At 44.7% G+C, this 23,890-nt stretch overlaps 1 protein-coding gene across 1 annotated transcript in view; it reads left to right on the forward strand.

The window, feature by feature from the left end:
* Window positions 1-2,433: 2,433 nt before the first annotated feature.
* Window positions 2,434-23,890, forward strand: part of DCTD (dCMP deaminase) — a 79,474-nt gene continuing 58,017 nt past the window's right edge. The window contains exons 1-2 of the mRNA XM_037128830.2: window positions 2,434-2,704; window positions 9,647-9,721. The gene's annotated coding sequence lies outside the window, so the exon portion shown is untranslated. The remainder of the gene's footprint in view (window positions 2,705-9,646; window positions 9,722-23,890) is intronic.

Raw genomic sequence — 23,890 nt, forward strand, 5'->3', positions numbered from 1 at the left:
TAATGTAGGAATGCCGAAAGAGATCAATATTTTGAAATATTGTATATTTTCTATGTCACAATTTTATTATAGTATATAATGAAACTTCATCAAATAACATTTTTTGGTACAAAGAAGAAAAATTGTTATAATTAAAAAAAACACACAGACAAAATCTTTAAGTAGTACTAATTCCAAATAATTTTATTTGCTTTTCTAGCTTATGTGGACAGATAACACTTTCCCCAAAATCCAGTATTCAAGAGTAGCTATTTTGTACAAGTTACTATAGCACATTAGGGGAGCTGGCAGTCGTCAGAGGCTAAATTCTCAAAAAAATCATACTTCTAAAGAACAAATACACTCCATTAGTTAAGTTATAAAAGTGAGGTGTGTATAAATATGTATACATATTTATATGTGTATAAATATTTAAATATGTAACGCAACACATCTGTGCACAATCCTTAGATAAAAGTTTCTGTTTGCTCTGAAAAGTTCAGTATAGTGTAGAGGGGAAATCAAGTTCAACTGTCGAGGCAGCCAAATGCCAGATGAAACGACGGACTCCGAACTGCCATAAAAGCTAGAAACTTCTCCTGACTATCGTGGCTCTTACAGAGTGATTGGCAGGAAAAGCCCATCCTTCTGCCATTGTGGTGGTCAGCTACATAGTTTATGCTTTGCATTCTTTCGTACTGACTCATAAAAGTTTATAGAAGGGTAATAGAATAATGATTTGTGAAGCATTCACTTAAGAATAAATATGGGAGATCAAGCACCATAAAACTAATTTGGGCTCAATGCCCAGAGAAATCACTTATTGACATGGCCTTGACTTAAACGTATTCACTAGAGCTACGCCATAGCTACGTCTCTTTCCTGGTGGGTTTCTGTTGGGCTCCATGAAGGCAGAGAAATGTGTCACAGGATTAGTAGTGACTTACACTGAAGTGTAGAAATGTTGTCTGTAGTGATCTTGTATGTGAATACATGCAGGCAAAATACATGGGTATTTGCAAACACGCAGTGACAGTCATAGTCACCTGATCACTGTCGGCTTCCAAACAATCTGGCTGGTCTTTGGTTTTTGAGTGAAATCGCTACAAAGTTCACTCCTATGTTTTGCTCTGATTTCTCAATGCAAAAAAAAAAAAAGTGTGTTGACAAGAGACAACAGAAAGTGTGTCTACAACTGGGCTTTTCTGTTAACAGAGTCCTCTTGGCCTCTTTTGAAAAAGCCAAGGTGAAAGTTGGAAGACTCTCCCTGCAAAGGGGTGAAGCAACCTCCTTTCCACTGGCCAAGTGCAGCTCCTGGCTCCACTCCAGGGTTCCGGGCTGTGAATGCCTTTGCTAGCCCAGCTTCGCTGGGAGTCAGTAACTCCCCCCTCAGAATCTCTGCCAGCGTCCAGGCCCAGCAGCACGCAGGTGCAGGTGCAAAGAGCTGCCGGACGACCTGAACGAAGAGACCAGACCTCAGAGGGAGTGCCCCTGAGTCCTGCCACCCTGGTAGTCGAAGAGCTGCACCCAGGAGCTTAACTCTGGCTTCAGGATCTGCTGAGTCTCTTGCCTGTTCATTTTTTCTCTTCCAGTGAACATAGAGACAGTAGGCAGATACACAAATAGGAGGGAATACCTGAGCACGTTCCTTTCTCTCACTCTTTTCCTGTTTTTTTTTTTTAACATAGGCCCAGTGGCATTTCTTAGGGTCACTAGTTGAAACGCAGTCACCCAGGAGAAAGTTTGGACTTTGGGGGTCAGAAGGATCTCGGCTGGATTCCTGGCTGGGTGACCCCAACAATCCCTGGACTTGGAACTCTCATTTTCTTTGTTGCAGGCAAACAGAAGCACTTCTCTCGCGGAACCTCGGTCAGCATTAATATACTGTCTAAAGGTGTCTAACGCAGGGTGGCACCAGGCAGAATTCGTTCATGTTCCCTCCTCCTTCTTCCTCTCTGGCTTCTCACAGATTTGACCTGTTGCCATCTCTGTCTGTGTATCTCCTTACCCCAATGGGTAATTTGTATTATCTTGAAAAGGAAGTATATGCTTTTAAATATTTTGTTCCTACTGTATAAATTTAAAGACTCTAAGTTTCTAATTCAGGAATCTTATGACTTTAAACTTTTCAGTGTCTCTGACAATAAGTGTTTAAATGTTATAGTGGACTATCTATTTTCCCAACATCTGAACCTCCTCCTAAGCTTGAGTACAGCCTTGTGTGGGCATCTTGATGGAAGGCAGGGAGCGCCTCCTGCTGGAGAAGCCCGGAAGAGAATACAGGTATATGTCGACTTAGCTCAGCCAATCAGATGTTCAGTAGCCATGTGGTAGGCTTTAGCCAATCAGATGCTTCCAACATGGTACTAAACTGGCCTCAGCCAATCAGATCTTCCAATGGGATGTGACCGTAAGATGAGTGATTCGAAGAAGCAAGGGGAGCAAACGCAGCTTCAACGCCTGTCCCCAGGTCCTTCAGTGCCAAGGGTCCGTTGTGCCTGCGATGGGCCCTGCTCACAGAGAAGGCGCTTCCCATCCTCAGGCCATTTTGTCCAGGTTCCTGTGGCTTCTCCTTCCAGACTGCTCCTTTGGGGAGCATCTCAGAGAGCAGTGGGTCTGAGGCCTCCTGGAACCATTTCCGGTCCTTTGTGCCATTGCCTTGGGAATCTGTCTCCAAGATGAAAGTGAGAGGCTACTACTGTGCTTCTCGTGGGGACCCTCGCTGGTGAGTGCTGCCTGAAATTGAATTTTACTTGTTCCTCTCATGTCTTTATTTCCGTGTGTAGGTGTGGAGTGTGTGTATGTGTATCTTAGTGGTTCTTTCTCCTCGGTCCCCTCACGTGGAAGGCTAACCTATACTCAGAAGAGTCCCCATCGTTATCTCGGATTCGGATCCACCAAAACCAAAGCCACGGAACACCCGGGACTAAAAGATGCTTGTCCGTGCCGCAGTTTTAAAAAATCCTTATTTCAGACACATACACGCGATGCTGAATATATTCTCACCACGCTTTGCAGCGCTTTCTGGGCCGACGACCCCCAGGCAAGCGGCACACAGAAAGAAATCTGCAGTCATACCGTCAGGATGGGATGGGATGCACTTGAACTCATGCTAGGCTTGTCTTCTCCGCGTCTCCCAACCTGAGGCATTTTAACCGCCTGTTGTTTGTTGTTTCTCTTCCCTGCTCCTCAAACTGCTGTCCCCACCCACTGGAACTCCGCCCTTCCCCCACACTGCACAGAACGCCTGCCATCGGTGTCGGCTCAGGGACAACGCTCTCTTCCACTGAGAACCGGCAACATCGCCACTTCTCTGGGTCTCTGCCTCTGAGAGCCAACCACCAGCTCATTGACGCCAATCCCCCTTGGAGAAGCCAAGGTCATGGAACCTGTCCATCTGTGTGACCTCGGGCGAGTGATCTCTGGGTGCCTTTGTTTCTCTCTGTGGAAAAACGGGTGCTGATCATCACGGCACCAACTTCCCAGGGTTGTTGTGAACGTTATCTGAGTTAATACATGTGAGTTCTCACCACGCAGGCTGGCGTACACAGTGTGCTCAGTGAGGGTTGGCCGTGACCTTTACAATGCATCTCCCTTAGTTTGCCAGGCAGGAATCGCCCAATGTCGCTGCTTGTTGTGAGCCGAATGGCGTCCCTCTCAGATTCCTACGTCAAAGTCCTATCTCCAGGCCCGCCGAATGTGACGGTGTTTGGAGACAGAAACTTTAAAGACGCAATTAGGTAGAATGAGGACATATGGATGGGCCCGAATCCAATGTGACTAGTGTCCTTACGGGAGGAGATTGGAACACAGACACACGCAGAGGAAGGACCATGTGGAAGACACAGGGAGAAGGGGGCCATCTGTAAGCCAAGGAGAAAGGCCTTCAGAAGAACCAACCTTGCCAACCCCTCGATCTTGGACTCCCAGCCTCCAGAAAGTGCATTTCTGTGGTCTGAGTCTGTGCATTCATCTCCTGGTGCTGTGTTAGGACAGCTGCAGGGAACTAATGCACACAGTGCAGTCTCAAGCTGTCCTTGAAATGACAGGTTGACCTTGGGTTTCCCGTCCTTAAACCCTGCTGATTCTCAGGGTCCAATCCTTCCCACTGGCTCCTCTGCCCTTTCTCTGCCCCAGAATGTCATGTCCCCAGGGTTCTTTCTCAGACTCTTCTCTTTCTACCTTTTCCCACAAGGCGCTACCCATTCTCTCCACTCCTGCCGTGGATGTCGTGCTGAAGGATCCAAACCCGCGGCTCTGGTTTCATGCCCCCTAGATCTCCTCCGGCCTTCCAAACGCCCCGTCTGACGTCTCCAGAGCTGTGTCATGCTAACGGCTCCGCCCCCAAGTATGGTCTTCTCATCCACACTCTCCCCTCCTGTTTTCCTCTCAATTGTCTCCTTAGAGACCCAGCCTGTGAAATCACCCCTTGGTCCCCAAAACACGTTCCTCAGTTCCCCTGACTCTTCACCTTCTCCCAGTCCCTGCGTCAATCCAGGACACGTTGTCATCTGCTCAGTATTTTACATTACTTCCTGTTTCTCCTCCCATCTGTTTTACAACTTCATTCTCCAAGGGGTTATTTCCCTAAAACACAAAAGATATTATTTTCCTCTCATGATATCGTAGTGGTTCTTTGTTGCCTAATTTAACAAAGAAAGCCCAAGTTACTTCCACTGGCATTCATGATTTTCTGTGATCCTTACTTTTCAACTTTAAAGGATGTTTTTTAAAATGCCCACAAAACCACCCAACAGTGCACACTGTGGCCACATCAGACTATTGCAGAATCGGGGCGGCTGGCCATCCTGCAAATGGCAATCAGTTAGTTACATTCTGCCCATATGTTGCTCTTGACTTCTCTGGAAAGGAGGTTCCAAAGTAAACAAAACGAGGGAGAATTCTGATATTTTTATAAATGATATTTTTAATGTTATAGACCATCATCACCTCTTTTTTTTGTTTTTTTCCCATTTTAGTGAGAGATATTTGACATACATCACTATAAGTTTCAGGCGTACAGCACAAAGATGTGATGTACATATATCATAAAATGATTATTGCAATAAGTTTGGTTAGCATTCATCATCTCGTAGAGGTACAGAGGAAAAAGAGAAAGAATTCTCCTTGTAGGAGAACTTTTAGTTTACTCTCTTAAAAACGTCCCAGTATGTTCTACAACAGTGTCAGCCACGGCCACCACAATGTCTGTCACCTCCCCAGTGTTTACCTTATAATCGGAAGTGTTACCTTTGCCCATTTTTCTCCACTTCCACTCCCCCCACCCTTGCCTTTGATAACCAGATAAGAGATCAGTAGCAAATCTGATCTTTTTTTTAAATTAGTTTGGGTGTTTTGTGTTTTTTTAAGATTCTACATGTCAGTGAGATCATAGAGTGTTTGTCTTTCCCTGTTGATTTATTTCACTTAACATGATCGCCTCAAAGCTCATCCACATTGTCTCATATGGCTCAATTTCTTCTTTTTTTTTAGCAGTTGACATGGATTCCATTGTTTTTAAGGCTGCATAATATCCTGGGAGATGTCCCAGCTTCCCTACTCCTCCTTCTGTGGGTGGCCACTCAGGCGGTTTGCGTGTCTTGGCTGTTAGGAATCATGCTGCAGTGAACGTAGGGCTGCGGGTGTCCCGCTGAGATCACAATTTTGCTTTCATCAGATGTATTCCCAGAAGTGGGATTGCTGGATCACATGGTAGTTCTCTTTTTCATTTTTTGAGGAACCTCCACATCGTTGTCTACAGAGGCTGTATCAGGTCACTTTCCCACCCACAGAGCACAGGGTGCCCTGGGGGCCCCTCTCTCTACATCCTCACTGGTCCTTGTTATCGCTTGTCTTTTTGACCATGGCCCTTCTAACAGGCACTTCGACCTCATCACATCTTATCTGCATGAATCCATAGAGCTGAGGATAATAATTCGGCTCCATTCACATCTCATTCATTTGTGGCCTATTTACACAACTTCAACAATACGCCACCCTGTTCCTACTATGACAAATGGTCAGTGCCTGGGACCACTGTTGGGGCACTGTCAGGAGCACCAGACTCAGGTTCATTGTCATCAAATGCATTCCACTGAGGCTAACGACTCTTGCATAAATGTTAGAGAAATCGAGGTTCGAGAAAGTCTGCACAGTGATGAACGGGAAATGAAGCCACGCCTCTATCTTGTTCTTGGGGGACGTGAGAGCCCCAGTGCCACAGTGGCAGATATTCAGTAGGCAGGGGGTTGGGTCTCGGTAGAGAGGAGGGAGTCTGCATGAGGGACGGGACTGGGAGCCTTCCACACTGGGAGATAAACAGCAGCGTGCAGACGGATGCACTGTTAGCTGGGGGTGCAGAGGAGGGGGGGGCCCACCTCTAGTGTGCCCACGGATAGAGGAGAGTTCACGGAGCACCATCCCCAAATCATGCAGTTTTCCTTGTGTGGGAGAATGGTCCCAACCTAGCCTCTGGTGCTTGGACAAATAAGAGACTAAGAAAAAGCAGCATCTCTCTTAGGGATGTTTCCTCTCTTCCTAAGGGATTATCCCACCCTCGGTCAACACACCCTGAGGACATTTTGTTTTACTCTGCACTTCACTTGCTTCAGACTTTCAAACTATTTTGGTATCATTCTCCAGCATGGGCAGAGAGAAGTTTCTGTAAAAAAGAGTTTCTTTGGGGACCGTTAAATATAGTTTTTAATCTGTTTCACCTGATTTTTATTTTAGTAATGCCCAGAGGAATATCCATGTATGAATCAGCCTGCACTAATGAAGCTCGGAATAATTGTATTTTGGGGAAATAGGTCAGTTCGCAGTCACCATGAGCAATGTGGCATCTTGTAGCAACAGTTCTTGGTGGATATCAGTTATCAGAACTATTGCTATGTTACTCATTCCACGTGTTTTAAATTTCATATTAGTGTTTATAAATGTAGAATGTAGTTTTGAAGGGGGCAATTTTTGAAGAACAGTGACTTCAGGTTAAAATATGTGGGGAGTTTGGGGCCACAATCCCATCAGTAAGGTTACTCCAGCCTTACTTTGCTGGATTTGAGAGAGCCCATACAGATTCTTCTCAGATTATAAATAATTGACTAATGAACACCCATGCACAGGAATCCGTATTTGAAGACTGGCTCCTTCTGCTGTCCCCTGGATTTTACCTAGGACACCTGAGGGGGTTGGGGGTGGGGGTGTCTTGAGATGGTGCTGCCACCTGCTGGTCAAAAGGACTAACTGCCATCTACCCCCAAACCATTTTTTCTGGGGCATCCAGGCATCCAGTTCAGTGGGTATTTTCAATAAACACTCATGGAGCTTACATGAGGGCCAGGCATTGTGATAATTACTCAGGAACAGACCTGTCTCGATCTACTTTTCATTTGCTTTTTACCATTTGCCATTCAGTTTATTTAATGTCACACAATTGTTTTCTCGGGAATAGACTCGTTCTACTTCAGAATGCGGTTCCCTATCCCCCCTCCTCTCCCAATTCTTGTTTGGTTTCCTTAGAAATGGTTATTTTCCTCCTCTTTTTTTTCTTAGGTTCCATTTGCGCGCCAACAGTGACATTCATCGTGACTTGAAGTGAAAGTGTTGTGCTGTTAGACCTTGCTCCAAGAAAAAGGCAATCACAAATTCTTAAAGATTTTTTCCTACGAACTTTTAAAGGCCCTACAAGGGCCCAGCGTCCCACAAAAGGCTCTTTCTGTCTTCTTATCTAATTGTGTCCACACAATTTACCCACTTCTCTTGTTGCACCAACATTCAAGAAAAAATTTACCGTGCTTTTCATCCATTTTCGATTTTCTAAAGATAGTAAATATCGCTTTTGCTACATTTCATCATAAGTATTGACCATTTAAGTTCATTGCAGGTAAAATCCTGAGATTGTTGGCAAACACAATCATTGCTAGTAAAACTGTATTTAGGGGAAATTCATTTTGAGTGCCAACAAGTAGCCAAGAGCTTTTGAAATGTGGCTCATTTCAACAGGAGGATTTTCATGTTGAAAAACATAAATTAGGGGCTGTTTTGTTTATAATATAAAAAGATTTGCTACTTCATGGATTAATTTATCATGGAATCTCTAAGTAAAATGACAACCAGAATACATTTAAATTGTGATTCAATTGTAAAACATTTAGAAACAGCAATAGTTATAAATCCAGTGGGGATAAACACAGGCTGGTAAGAATCAAAGAATTTGGTAAGAATTACACAATTTCAGTCCTGTTAGTTCCAGGTAGGCACATGTCTGAAATATTTTTATTTGCAATAATAAATCTGGGAACATTAATTATTATAAAAAGTATGCAATCTTGAAACAGATTCCTAGAATTCCTGGTGGAATTGCTAAATCAAAGGGTATGCATCTTTGTAATTTTGATACGTATTGCCAAATTTCCCTCCACAGGGACTATACCACTTACGTTTGTAACATCCTTTGAATCCTCAAAGACATCGCATTATTGGCTGATACAGTCGCTGTTCAGTAGATTTACCCAAAGATGCCAGGTGCCCTTTGCTCTTCTTCCCTTCCTTGTCCCTGGCCCTCGCCCCTAGGGGCTCATCTTCCCTTTTAAAAGAACATCCTTTAGAATTTCCTTAGCGAGTGTCTGCAGGAAAGTCTCTGTTTTGTTTGTCTGCAGTGCTGTTATCTGCCCTCCTTCCTGACATGATTCTAGGTGGCTCATTTTTTTTCATCCTGTTAAAAATGTCTTCTTTTGTCTCCTCTCCAACACCGCCCCCCAGCTTCCTGTGTTGCTGTTACTGAGTCAGACAGTCTGACTGTAACTCCTTCCGAGATAATTCGTTTCTTTTCTCTGGTTGCTTTACATTTTTTTCCTCTTTGGATTTTTAAAATAATTGCCATTGTTTTAGGGCTTGAAAAAAGTTTAGTTTTTAGTTTTACTTGATGTGTCTAGATGTGAAATTTTTATTTTCTCCTAAGGATTTGATGAGCTTCTTAAATCTGTAGGTTTGTCTCTTTTATTGGTTATTACAATTTTAAATAGTGTCTTTGACTTATCCTCTTTATTTTCTCTTTCTAGACTCTCATTAAATGCATATTAGACCTTTGTATTCTGTCTTCTGTCTTTTAACTTCTTTTCTGTATTTTCTGTCTTCTGCGATGCATTCTAGATAATTTCTTCTGTTGAACATCCAGCCCAACGATTTTCTCTTTAGCTCTGTCAAGCCTGCTTTTAGACTATATCTGAGTAATTAATTTCAGCTGTTGAGTGTTTCAATTTGAGAAGTTCTGTTTGTTTCTTTGTTAATGTAATGCTTATAATTCCTGGTTCCGGGGAGGCCTTTTCAAGCTAATTTTTAACTTCTTAAGGAATCAAGGCAGTTGTTTCATTGTATGTGCCTGAGAATTCCAATAGGGGTGGCGTCTGTGTGGAGACGTGAAAATGCACCTGCCCTCTCGGCTGCAGGAAGCAGAAGAGGTGGCCCCGCTGCGGTGCTCTGATGTCCATTACCGCCTTCATGTGGGGGGATGTGTCTCCACCTAGACAAACACGGGGCCTTGCAGGGACCAAAGGGAAACCTGTTTCTGAGAGGTGCTGGACTCCTCTGACCTGCGACCTTGCCTGACCTTTCTTAGAACTGTAGGTCAGACTTCCCAACCTCACCCGCTTCTCTCTTCCCTTCACAGGGGCCAGACGACAAGTGTGGATTTGACGTTGCTCCACGCACCTCGAGGTGGGCCAAGGGGATGCTGTCCTGCGTGGTAAGTGGCATGTGGGATCGGATAAGCAATTTCTTGGGAGATAGGATTTGATATCCTGGCAAACCGCCCAGGAGAGGGGGTGAACTCCTCGCTGGGGTGGCCCTTGAGAGCCTGGAGAAAGGCAGGGGCAGAATGTGCCCTCCCTGGGGCACAGCAGATGACAGCTGTGACCCCAAATCAAGGCGAGAGTGGGGAGCTGGGCCTCAGGGCTGTCGTCCCCGTAAAGAGTCACAATCCCTTGCTCCGTTCCTAGACCTGAGCCAAATTCCAGACCCAGAACATGAGAGGGAGGGTGGCCAGGGCTGTGGGAGGAAGCACAAATGTATATTCTGTGGTTATTGCGGAGTCCTTCCCCAAGGGGACCTGCAGCACGATCTATCTGCTTCTTCTATCGTCTCTCGGCCGTATTTTATGACAATCACCTCCTCCCAACCCGCAGCAGTTACCACTGAGCTCTCCAGCCCCGCACCCAGGGGTGAGCAGCCAGGTCTCTACAGACCTCGGCACCTGGGATGGGTGTTCTGCTTGTCTGTGACCTGCAGGAGAATCTCCGGTTGCTTAGACGTCACTCGAGGCTCCTGGAATGCAGAATTGCTTGGTTCCCAACAAATATTTTCATGGTCATTTTTGTGCCCTGCAGTCCCAGCTCTGGGGACAGAACAGACGCACGCCCAGCGGCCGGGCGATGCCTGCAGGCGATAATGCAGCGATGCCTGGGGCCACCAGAGCGCCTCGCTGCAATGTTTACAGTTCGGTATTTTTAAATCACATCTCTCCTGCCCACACTGGCCGGACTTAAGAAAAGATATTCACCAGATACTTTCTAGAAACTGAGAAATTGTGAATGTTGTCGTGTAAGGAAGAGGAATGTGACGGAAATCAAGCCCTAGACGCAGTTCAAAGACCAGCCTGCAGGTGGCCCCGCCAGCTCCTCCCGCCGGGGCTCCCGGCCTGGTCCGTAGTGCGCAATGTCCGTGCCTGGGGAGCGGCCAAGGGCAGACCGGACCACCAGGGAGAATGGAAAGGAGAGACCCTAGGGCCATGTTGGGGGGCTGCTGGGTTTCCAGCAAAACGTTAGTTGCTTTTCCACAGCACTGTCTGATTGAATAGTCAGTAGCAGTACAGTGCTTTTAACTTTTCCTTTTTAACTATGAAATACATCAAATATAAAGAATGCCTTGAAAATATGTGCAGGGGGAGAGTAATAGGACAAACATACTTGTAACGACCTGAACCAAACAGGGAACACAGCCAGGGCCCTGGAAGCCCCTCCCTCACCCCTTCCTGTCCCCAGCAGAAAAAAATAACCATTTTTCTTGACTTTCCTAAGAATCATTTCCTGGCCTTTTTTGTTGTGATGTTCCCATCTATGAAAGCATAGTTTTGCCTGCTTTTGGATTTTATTTAAGTGGAATTTTATTGCGTGTGTTATTTTGTGATCTACTTTCCCCCCCAAAATGTGATAAAAATACACTTCCCATAAAATTAGCCATTTTTACGTGTACAGTTCAGTGCATGAAGGACAGTCACATTATTGTGCCACCATCACCACCGTCCCTCCATGGAACTCTTTTTGTCTTACACAGTGACACTCCGTACCTAATACACAACAACCCCTCATTTCCTTCCTTCCGGGTCCCTAGCACCCAGGTTCTTCCTCTGTCTCTACGAGTTTGCCACACTAGGTGTCTCCCCCTGGAAGTGGATTCACCCACTGTGTGTCCCTTAGTGCCTGGCTTATTGCACTCAGCACAATGTCCTCCAGGGTCCTCCGTGTTGTAGCCTGTGTCAGAATTTCACTACTTCTGCAGGCTGAATAATATTCCATGGTGTGTATAGACCACATTTTGTCTGCCCATTGATTCATTCTTGGGCACTTGGGCTGCTTCCTCCTTCTGGCTGTTGTGAACAACGCTGGCTGTTGTGAACCTGTGGTTATGGGTGTGCGACTATCTCTTGGAGTTCCTGCTTCCAGTTCTCTTGAGGATATGCCTAGCAGTGAAATTTCTGGATCACATGGAAGTTTGGGTTTTCATTTTTTGAGACACCGCCCTACGGTTTCCCAGGGTAGTGGCCCTGCTATCCGTCTGTTTCTGCCAACAGTGCGCACGAGTCCCAAGTGTCCCACTTCCTTGCCGGCACTTGTTGTTACTTTTTAAAGTTTATAATAACCTCCCCGATGACAGTGAGTATCTCGTTGTGGTTTTGATTTGATTTCCCCAGTGATTAATGATGTTGAGCGCATTTTCATGTGGCTATTGGCCATTTGTATAACTTCTTTGGGGAAATATTGATTCAAGTGTTTTGCTCCTTTTAAAATTGGGTTGCTTGTTTTTCATTATTGTGTTGTAGGAGTTCTCTCTATATTTTGGATATTAGCTCCTTATTAGATATACGCTTTGCAAATACTTCCCCTGTCCCGTAGGCTGCCTTTTCAGTCTGTCAATTGTGCCCTTTGATGCACAGAAACTTTAAATTTTGATGAAGTCTAGTTATCTAATTTTTCTGTTTTCTTTGTCTATGTTTTTGGTATTAGAGTAAAAAAATCATATCCAAATCCAATGTCAAGAAGATGTTCCCCTGTATTTTCTGCTAAGAGTCTTTCAGTTTTAGGTTTGGTCCTTGATCAATTTTGAGTTCATTTAAAAAAATGTTTTATTTACTTATCTTTTGGGGCAAAGGGAAGGAAAGAGGGAGAGAAATATCAATGTATGGTTACCTCTCGTGTGCCCCCTAGTGGGGACCTGGCCTGCAACCCAGGCATGTGCCATGACTGGGAATTGAACCACAATACTTTGGTTCGCAGGCCCGTTGAGTTCAGTTTTGAATGTGGCAAAAGGTAAGACTCCATCCTCATTGTTTTCCAGGCAGATACACTGTTTTCCCAACGCTGTTTGTTGAAAGACTGTGGTTTCTCACTGAATGGTCTTGTCGCCCTTGTTAAAACCATTTGACTGCATATGTGCGCGTGTATTCTGGGTTCTCTATTCTCTTCCATACGTCTGTCTTTTTACTACCACAATACTATGCTGTACTACCCTGTTTCGACTGCTGTAGCCGTCAGTACGATTTAAAATCAAGATACGTGAGACATCAGACTTTGTTCTTCATTTTCAAATTGTTTTGCCTATTTTGGGGCCCTCGAGGTTCCATACGAATTTTAAGATGTGACCTGCTTCTTTTGCTCAGACTTATGCTCGTGAGTTTCTCCCGAGTTGCTCAGTTAGTTCATTTGTTTGCATGGCCACGCTTATCCACAGCCTACTGTTGTTGGGCATTTGGGTCCTTTTTATTGGGCTTTCTAAAAACAGTGCTGCTATCCACACCCTCAGCATGTCCCCTGGCACAGATGTGTAGTAATTTCTCTGGGATATATGCCTGTATATAGATATCCACACGCATGGACTTAGTGACTCACACTCACCTTCAACTGTATAGTGCAGGGTCACACTAGTTTCGACAGGGCGGAAACCGATTTACACTCCCACTCACAGTATATAAGAAATCCCACTGTTCCACATCCTTATGTATTACCAAATTTTGTTTATCAAAGGAAAGAGTATCAGAAATAACCTAAGGATCTATAAATGGGCAGTTGGCTAAATAAGTTATGATATAGTCATACAGTGGAACATTTTACAACCATTAAAAATGACAAGGACAGCTAATTATTATGAGCTAGGTGGTCCCAGGCACTGTTCTAAGAGATATATATATATTCTTTTTTAAAAAATATATTTTATTGATTATGCCATTACAGTTGTTCTATTTCCCCCCTTCATTCCCCTCCACCCTGCACACCCCCTCCCCCACCATTCCCCCTTTAGTTCATGAACACGTGTCTCAAGTTCTTTAGATTCTATATTTCCCCTACTATTCTTGCCCTCCCCCTATCTATTTTCTACCTACCGTCTATGCTACTTATTTTCTGTACCTTCTCCCCCCTTCTCCTTCTCCCACTCCCCTGTTGCTAACCCTCCTTGAGATCTTCATTTCTAAGTTTCTGCTCCTGATCTAGCTGTCCTCTTAGTTTGCTTTTGTTTTAGGTGTGATTGTTAATAACTGTGAGTTTGCTGTCCTTTCACTGTTCATCTTTTTTATCTTCTTTTTCGTAGGTAAGTCCCTTTCACATTTCATATAATAAGGGCTTGGTGATGATGAACTCCTTGAATTTGATCTTATCTGAGAAGCACTTTATCTGTCCTTTCATTCTAAATGAAAGCTTTGCTGGATAGAGCAATCTTGGTTGTAGGTCTTTGGTTTTCATGACTTGGAATACTTCTTTCCAGCCCCTTCTTGCCTATAAGGTCTCTTTTGAGAAATCAGCTGACAGTCTGATGGGAAGTCCTTTGTAGGTGACTTTCCCCTTATCTCTTGCTGCTTCTAGAATTCTCTCCTTCATTTTAATCTTAGCTAATGTAATGATGATGTGCCTTGGTGTGTTCCTTCTTGGGTCCAACTTCTTTGAGACTCTTTGAGCTTCCTGGATTTCCTGGAAGTCTATTTCCTTTGCCAGATTGGGGAAATTCTCCTTTATTATTTGTTCAAATAAGTTTTCCACTTGTGACTGTTCCTCTTCCCCTTCTGTTACCCCTATAATTCGAATGTTGAAATGTTTAAAGATGTCCTGAAGGTTCCTAAGCCTCTCCTCATTTTTAAAAAAATTTTATTTAGTTATTTTTCAAGTACAGTTTTTTTTGTCTATTTCTCCCATCCCAGCCCCCCCCCCGCCCTGTGCTCTCCACCTCCCTCCCATTTCCTCCCCCCAGTCCTCATCCCTGTGTCTTTCATACTTGTTCCTCAATCTCCTAATTTTTTTTGAATTCTTGTTTCTTCATCCTTTTCTGTTTGGTCATTTTTTTCCTCTTTCTGGTCCACTCCCTTGATTTGAGTCCCCGTTTCCTTTCCATTACTATTGGTTTCCTGTGCATTTCCATTCATTTCAATTAGTTTCACCTTCATATGTTCCTCTAATTTGTGACTAAATCAACCACTTCTGTGAGCATCCTGATCACCAGTGTTTTGAACTGTGCATCTGAACGTTTGGCTATTTCTTCATTGCTTAGATTTATTTGCTCTGGGGCTCTGAGTTGTTCATGAGCCACGTTTTGATCTGTTCGTGCCTGTTACCTATGAGGAGTGGAGCCTTAGATGTTCACCAGGGCGGGGCCACCCAGGTCGCTGGTTGGTGACGCTGTATGTGGGGGCGGGGTCAGAGGGGGACAATGGCGGCCCCCTCTGCCATTTCCCGCCACTGGGGCCTGCACGGTCTGCCTCACCGCTCACTCCTTCCCCAGTTTATCTGCATGCGAATGTGTGACCGCGGTCAGCCCCCAGTGGTTCCACCACCTTGCACCCTCAGTGGGTCCTCCCGCCACTCCACACCTGGGATCCACCCACAGCTGCCAGCGTGCCTGGGTCTGTCCGGTGGATCTTTCCTGCCCAACCCCACTCTGCTGCTGGCTCTGCCCTTCTTACCGGTTTGGCTGAAGGGTTCGTTGTTGTCAGACTTCCATATAGTTCAATTTTCTGTGGTTTGGCTGCGTTTTGTTGCTAAAACTTTGTTGTTTTTAAACTTGGTTTTGTGAGAGGGCACAGTGCTTCCACCTATGCTTTCATCTTGGCAGAAGTCCTATTGTTCTGTTCTAAGTGATATATATATTCTAATTTGATCCTTACAATAGCTGCAAGAAGTAAATATCATTATTCTACTCCTGTTACAAGTTAAGAAACTGAGGCCCAAAAGTGTCTAGCTGGAGTGCCCCATTTCACATGACTGATGGGCAGAGGAGCCAGGATTCAATCCCAGGTGAACTGTCTCTGTAGCTATTACTAAATGGTCCAAAATCAAATTTAAAAAGGAAATAAAAGTAATCAAGAAAACCAGAAATTAAAAAAAAATCCTTTTAGTGTTCAGCTACCTAACCTTTATATGCAGTTTGGTAGATTGCTTCCCGCCACAGCTCAGGAAAAGAAATATAAATTTTTCCCCATGGCCATGCTTCCGAGGCACAACAAAAGTGTTAGGCATGAGAGTTACTAAAAGCTAAAATAATGCCAGAAATATCTTTATTTCTTGTGCATAATACAGAGCCATTCAAAATCCTATTTGTTTGCAGAGTACTCAAAAAGTGATATATTTATGCTTTTTCAATCAACTCCAGCCTGTAAGTCATTTTTAGAAATTGAAAGAGCCAATTCCTGTTTTCATACATCTCCCTCTCAGCCATTCATTGTCTCTTCCTCTCAGCTGATAGCTTTGTGTCCTGTTTCTTAAAGAAAGGCATTAACCCCTTGTGGGGGCCAGCCTGACTTCCGGTTACCTAGGCTAAAAGCTGCCTTCCTCCCTTCTCACAGAAGAGAGTGTGTCTCCTTATAGCCAAGGTCAGACCACCCACAGCTCACCCCTTCCCTGCCTGTTCTCTAGGGAAGCTCAGTGTGCTGATTTACCCTTTTCCCCTAAAAATTCTCCTCCCCAGTACAGCAGCCTTCCCCAGGAGTGTGCAATCATGCGCTTGTAACCCCAGCTTCACAAACACGCCAACACACACACGATCAAACATCCACCCAATAAACCAGGCATCTGGTCAAGATGGTGCAATGAGTTACACGGCGACACACGCCTCTTCTAGAAACATACAGGAATGAGAAAGAAAATATAAAAATGGAAGCCAGAAATTCAAACCGAAATCAGAAAACAAGAGAACATCTCTGTGAACAGGAAGAGAACCCAACCCATTGGTAGACACTTACATTAAATACTTTTTCATTTGATAAACAAAGCCCCAGCCAGCCAGTCCCCAGAGCATGATGAGGGTGGCGACACCTATTATCGTCACTACCTTTTCTTTGACTTTAGGGATAAAACTTGGAAAACGACATTTTGCTTTTATTCCAGAAAACCTTGTGTGGGTGCCAGAAAGGTCATTGGCGTATTTGAAAACGATGGGAGAGTTTTATGGCTTCATTTCATATGTCACAAAGTTTCCACACCGTCTGGGGACAAAGAGTGAATGGATTACGCATTGCACAAAGTCCAGTTTTCAGATACTCATCATCCTATGGTCTGTTCACTCTGCTCTTTCCACTGCTTGCCCGCCCGCCCGCCAGGGTCACGGGTCCCTGCACCCTCAAATTCACATTTCTGTTTCTGCACTGGAGTCTCATGTATTCCCATGTGTGCGGCGGCGTTGTGAGCTGCGGCGTGTATGTTATTATTTCATTCCTGTTTTACACTGCGGCAGTAAAGCCTTTGAGCCACTGTCCTGACACGGAGCTAAAACACATGAGGGCGAAAGATGGAAAGGCCTGTGTGACTAGGTGAGCAGGCCCATGCCAGCCACTAGGGGGCGCGTCAGCGGGACGGCAACAGATCTTACTTTCAGGATGGAGCTCCCTCCAAAATGCTCCATGCAGTTGGGAGCTTAGGGGCCCCCTCTAAACCCACCGTACGTTTAGTGCTTTCCTGGCATTTCTTTGGAAACCATAGTTTATCTTACATTTAAAATTTGTGACCTGTCTATGCGCGAATTGGTTTATGGTTGTTCGTCTGCAGACGCCTGCAGGCTGCTTGAGGGACCACTGGGGCTGCAGGGTCTGCACGCCCCCGGCTCTGGGGCTCCCGCCCTCCCCACCCAGAGACCACGTATGTGACTGTCTGCACTGTTTCAACACTTAGTTCATGGCTTCACAATTTACATTTAATTCTTCAGTTCTCTGGACTGTATTTTGGCATGCGAAAAGATATGCGGACCTCCTCAATCGCTGCCCAAAGTGACCTCACTGATTTTTATTTATTATTATAAAATGGTATTATTTAATGAATACATTTTATTCCCTCCGTTTATTTCAAACACCGCATTTGTCACGTGTAAGTACTCTCTCGGTCCCTTAAGCACAACATCAGGGTCTACTCCTTTCCGCCCTGCACGTGATCTTTCCTTACTCTGTTCCACTCATCAACCATGTGTTCTAGTCCTGCGCCCACACTGCGTGACTCAACGGAAGCTTAATACGTTTTCCTGTGTGGTAGTGCAAGAGCCACTTAATTTCTCTCCCATTTAAAAAAAACTTAACGGCAGATTTTATTCTTTCCCAAGGGATGTCTGCATCACTTAGTGTTTTTTGGTTTTGTTTTTTATTCACAAGACTTTGGAATAAGTGAGAAAGGAGCACTGCATACATATGAGGTGTTATTCTTCTTGTGGCCTTATTACTCTTAACAGGCAATTTTCACAGCATAGAAAGAACCACCTCATTGTTGACATATCAGGTTCTGATGGCGCTAGAAACATGAAACATTTCATGAGAACCCTTTACTTCTGTGAGTTCGTTTTCTGCATCTGGGTTGCTGAGGAAGATGAAGCAATGTGGATGTTACCAGTTCGCGTGTCAGGCCAAATTGTTTCTCTGGTACGGTGTGGAAATTCTGCCACAATCCAAGGACCAAAACGATTATGACTCAGATTATGTACGTTTCTGCAATGCTAACATGTCCACTTGAAAGTTAAAACATTCAGTCAGCCAATCCATTTCTTTCTCTGCGTAATGCTGATCCATTAATTTCTCGTATCCTCTCCCCCCTTTAACTAAATTAAGTAACTCAGCAAATTCAGTGTGAGCTCAGGGCGGCTCGGCTTTAACGTCGCACCTCACTAAACACGCACGTGGGTGCACACACGGCCTGTAGCTGTGGGTCTTACGAAGCATCTGCTACTCTAGAGTGTCAGAGCAGAGATCCCGGACAGCCAGATGGTTCACACAGCATCTCGTGATAAAGTCATCTCAAGCAAAGGACCCATCGGTGGCCTGGTATTGTTATTCAATACAGTTTGGCTTCTGTAGTCAGAATTTATGAAATGAGAACAGAATGGATACCATGGTGTGTGCTTGCTCTGCCCAGTTAGGTTTCTCTGTGGACTGAGATTTTTTTTTAGTGTTGTTTCAGTGTATTTGTAAATAGTCCCTGTGAAGACAGGCTCTTTCAGATTCTGCCTGATGCACCGCAGCCTTCGTTACAACAAATGTCCATGACCCTCAGTGCTTGACCGTAAACAGTGCTGGCTACTGGCCTCATTAGGAGGCGGGTGATGGCCTATGAAGTCCTCATAGGAGTTGAAATCCATTTGCAGTTTGCATCACCCAAATGTTTGTCTTTAAACAGTGTAAAATATGTCAGAATGGTCTGCTTTCTGTTTTCATTAGTATTAATGCATCCTGATCCTAACAGGAAAATGGTCTCAGAGTACATTTTATTTGTTTGTTTGCTTTCTTATGTTTTGTAGAGTGATTCTCAGAATTTTTTTTTTCTGGCTTCTTACCTGTTAGGAGAACAAACAAACTTTGGTCAACGTCTCGCTTTCATCTTTCACTCATTCTACAAACGGTCACTGAGCTCTGACTGTGAGCCAGCCCGAAGCAGGGGCGGCAACGGTGAATGTGGTCTGGTGGGTGCCCGATAAACACTTGCCGGAAGAGATAAACTAAAGTGCATGGTTAGTTTTATTTTACCTAGTGATGTTCTCTAGGGAAATACTACTTGGACACAATTTCCTAGACATAGAGCCATATTACGTTTTTGTCTACAAACACTTCCTTTAAACTACAAAATATTAGATATTAGAGAAAGTGCTTCATGTTAAAGACTTTTCTTGGTCCAACCCATGAAATTTTCAGCAGGGTTATCCCTATAAAATAATAATGCACCTGAATTAAACACTATGTTTAGCACTTACCTACCATAAGGCCTTTATACTTAATACCTCTCTGAATTTGGTAAAAACTAAGCAATCCATGGAAAAGTTACTGTTTTCCCATTCTACAGATGAAACTGAGACTTAAAACTATGCATGGAGTTGCCCAGCTGTCCCAGTTGTCCCCGTGGCAGACCCCGGCTTCCCTTGGGGCAATCTGACCACAGACAATAGCCGTCCAGGCACCCCTAGGCCTACAGCAGCCCCGTCTGACTCTGGAGTCAGACTGCTCGGCTCAGAGCTCGGCCCTGCCATTTAACGCTGTGTGACTCTGCACACGTTACTTGACCTCACTGTTTTTCTCATTCAGCAATGGAAGATAATTACACTACCCATTTCACAGGGTTGATGGGAGGTTGAATGACAATGTATGCACAGAACTTAAGATAGCTGTGTGGCTCACAGTACATGCTATTATTATGCAATTAGCTGTGACTGCTATTATTGTTACCTTTGTTGTCAAAGACTTGCTTACTTCTGTTTAAGTTCAGTGTGGCCCTTTGGGAATTCATGCCCCTGTGGTCACACCTTCTGATTTTATTTATTTATCTTTAGAGGAGAAGGGAAGGAGAGAGGGAGAGAAACATCAATGTATGGTTGCCTCCCCTGCTGGGAACTGGCCAGCAACCCAGGCATGTGCCCTGAATGGGAATCGAACGGAGGTTGTTTGGTTCGCAGGCCTGCGCTCAATCCACTGAGCTACACCACCCGGGGCACACCTTCTGGTTTTTAAAGAGAAGATGGAAATCTAGATTTTTCAAAGTCTGAGGTCTTGCAGTTTTTAAGTGTCAGCCCCTAATGCAAATTTCCAAAATTGCTGAGTGAGACAAAGAAATTCTGTCCACGGGTCATATCTAGCCAACCAGAGGCGGTGGGAGACCTTTGGTTGAAGAACAGCAGGGAAGACCCTCGGAATAAGGACCAGAGAACGCAGACAGGTGAATGGGAGGGTCTGAACCACCTGCAACTGCCCACTCTCCACGCAGGTCTTTGAGACCCAGTCACTTAGCATATAACTTTTTAGGCTTGGCCTGGTCTGACCGGCTCAGTCCACTCCATTGCTTTTCTGGCTAGAAGCATTCTACTAGGCACCGTAACCTTAAAGAATTCTTTTCCTTGTAAAGGAAATCAATTTGAGTTGATTACTTAAATCAAGAAGGAATTGAATGATTAAAAAGAGTTATGAGATTTCCATTTCTGAAGACTAGAATCCTCAAATTATCTACAGAAATTGTTGCCTAGAATGAGTAAGCCAGTGCTGTCTGTTACCTTGGAAATTAAAATGATCCTATATTTGATGTCCAGTCCTATGATGGCCATACCAGAGTGGCTCAGGTCTGTCATAGCATCCTGTGGCCCATAAAGCCACATTTAGCTATTTTTGTAGTATGGGCTAAATGGAAGTTATTTTGCCGGCCAGGTGCAGCAGCACCTGAGTCCTTCACAGGCTGGCTATCAGCAGGAATCACTCCGGCAGAGATGCCTGCCCTGGGCACTACCTCCCCCTCACACCCAGCTGTGCTGGAAGCTGCCCAGGGAGCCCTCCAGCTGAACCCAGTATCTGAGATAGACATGTGCCTTGAAAAAACTCAGTAATGGCTAATGAGTATCCATGTTCAAGAATAAACAGATAAAAGGAGTCACAGGATTAAGTGAAGAACACTGTGTGGTCAGAGATGGCATGAAGGAAAGTGGAAGGCTCTGTATGTGCCAACCAGACCTGTCTTCCTCGGAGCCCAGGGTGGCTGAATATACATACTCACCATGCGAGGGGGAAAAACACCCGATGCGTTCCAGCCCCTCTCTTCTCTGTTGAAGAACACCACGCTCAGCCTAGAGTGGTTTTTAATGATATTTCATTGATTATGCGACTACAGTTGTCGCAATTTCCTCCTCTTTCTCCCCTCCACCTGGCACTGCCCACTCCCTCAGGCAATCCCCACACCATTGTTCATGACCATGGGTCATGCGTATAAGTTCTTCGGTTACTTCATTTCCTATACTGTACTCTACATCCCCATGGCTATTCTGCAACTGCCTATTTGTACTCAATCCCCTCACCTCTTCACCCATTCGCCCCCATCCCCCTCCCACCTGGCAACCATCAAAATGCTGTCTGTATCCATGATTTTGTCTTCACTCTTCTTGTTTGCTTAGTTTGTTTTTTAGAAACAATTGTTGATAGATATATATTTATTGCCATTTCATTGTTTATAGTTTTGATCTTCTTTTTCTTAAATAAGTCCCTTTAATAGTTTAGTGATGATGAACTCCTTTAGTTTTTTCTTGTCCGGGAAACTCTTTATCTGCCCTTTTATTCTAAATTATAGCTTTCCTGGGTAGAGCAATCTTGGCTCTAGGTCCCTGCTTTTCATGACTTTGAATATTTCTTGCCAATCCCTTCTAGACTGCAAAGTTTCTTTTGAGAAATCAGCTGGAAGTATTACAGGAATTTCCTCATAGGTAACTAACTGCTTTTCTCTTGCTGCCTTTAAGATTCTCTCTGTAGCTTTAGCTTTTGGCATTTTAATTATGATGTATCTTGGAGTGGGCCCCTTTGCATCCATCTTGTTTGGGATTCTTCTGTGCTTCCTGAATTTGCATGTCTATTTCCTTCACCAAATTAGGGAAGTTTTCTTTCATTATTTGTTCAAATAGATTTTCAATTTCTTGCTCTTTCTCTTCTCCTTCTGGCACCCCTATAATGTGACTGTTGTAATGCTTGAAGTTATTCCAGAGGCTGCTTACACTATCTTTGTTTTATTGGATTCTTTTTCCTTTTTGTTGTTCTGAGTGGTTGTTTTTTGTTTCCTTATGTTCCAAACCATTGATCTGATTCTCAGCTTCATCCACTCTACTGCTGTTTCCCTGTAAATTGTTCTTTATTTTGACTAGTGTATTTTTTGTTTCTGACTGGATCTGTTTCATGCTGTTGAGGTCCTCACTAAGTTTCCTGAGTATCCTTATAACCAGTATAAGGATATACTGCATCTGGTAGATTGCTTATCTCCATTTCATTTAGTTCTTTTTCTGGAGTTTTGATCTGTTCTTTCATTTGGGTCATATTTCTTTGTCTGCTCACTTTGGCAGCCTCCCTGTTTGTTTCTATGTATTAGGTAGAGCCGCTATTATTCCCTGTCTTGGTAGCATGGCCTAATATACTAGGTGTCCTGTAGGGTCCAGTGGCACAGCGTCCCCCATCACCCAAGCTGGGTACTCAAGGTGCAAACTTTGTGTGGGCTGAGTACACCCTCTTCTTGTAGTTGAGCCTTGGTTGCTGTTGGCAGGTCAATGGGAGGGATTTACCCAGGCCAGTCACCTGCAAGGACTGGCTGTGACCACTGACCACCAATCTCTACCCTCCATGGAGGATCAGCTGTGCAGGGGCCAGGTGGTGGTGCTCTGACATGGCCTGTAGCTGTCCACTGGGTGCCCAGACTCTGGGGTTTCCCACATGGTTCAAGCCAAGGTCAGTGCCCCCCTGAGTTTTGCCTGGGGCCACCCTGCATGAGCTATAAAGCAATCTGAGATGGCTGCTACTTGTGTTTGCCTTGGATATTCCCAGGTGAAGCCAAGCTGTGATTCTAGGCTGGCTGCTGCTAGTGCTGGGCCTGGGGCCACTTAGCAAGAGGTACAGGGGCTGGGGGCTCACTGAGCCTAGCTTTTGCCTGTTTGAGAGGATTTAGGAAGTTGTGAAACATGAGTCATGACCAGCCATTCATAGGGAAAAGTCATGGTTAACAGTTTGGGTGGCCCCATATGTTGGGTGGGACGGAATCTCAGGGGATCTCCAGTGCAGGGCAAAGAGTGTGAGCCAGGTAATAGCTCATGTTTTTATGAGTAATAGCTCATTTTATTCACTCAATTATTCATTCATTTATCAAACATTTATTCATGTCCTACTATGTCCCAGGCATCACTGTGGGAAGTGGGGGGAGGAACTGAGGATACAGCAACAAACAAGATACAATTCACTCCCTCAAAGCTGCCCAAAAGTCGGTGGGAGAGGCAGACCCATGAAAACAGACACACAAGACTGAGGACTAATTGGGGGGGCAATCGGGAGGCTTCACAGAGGAAGGGGCATTTGTCTCCTCTCTCTTGCAGTGAAATCTGTATCTTCCAGTGGAGGGTGCTCCATCTGTCTATTAGAAGGGGGAGTGGCCAGCCCCGAGACAGGGCTCCCACAGTTGCAGCGAGTCAGAGCAGGGAGGAAGGACGGCGCAGGAGGTGTTGCAGCAGAGCAGCCCTTGCTACATTCCCTACCTCCTCCAGGACAGGCGCCATCATAACTCCCTGGATGCGGGGACCCCTTGGGCCTCTTCCTATAGATGTCTGGGTCTTTCCTTCCCTCTCCACTTCCATCGGCCTAAACTTCTTCGTATTGATCACACTGCTGTCTCTTGCTTTCGACTTT

This window comes from Artibeus jamaicensis, unplaced genomic scaffold, assembly GCF_021234435.1.
Source record: "Artibeus jamaicensis isolate MK-2021 breed Jamaican fruit bat unplaced genomic scaffold, CSHL_Jam_final scaffold_833, whole genome shotgun sequence".
Lineage (NCBI taxonomy): Eukaryota > Metazoa > Chordata > Mammalia > Chiroptera > Phyllostomidae > Artibeus > Artibeus jamaicensis.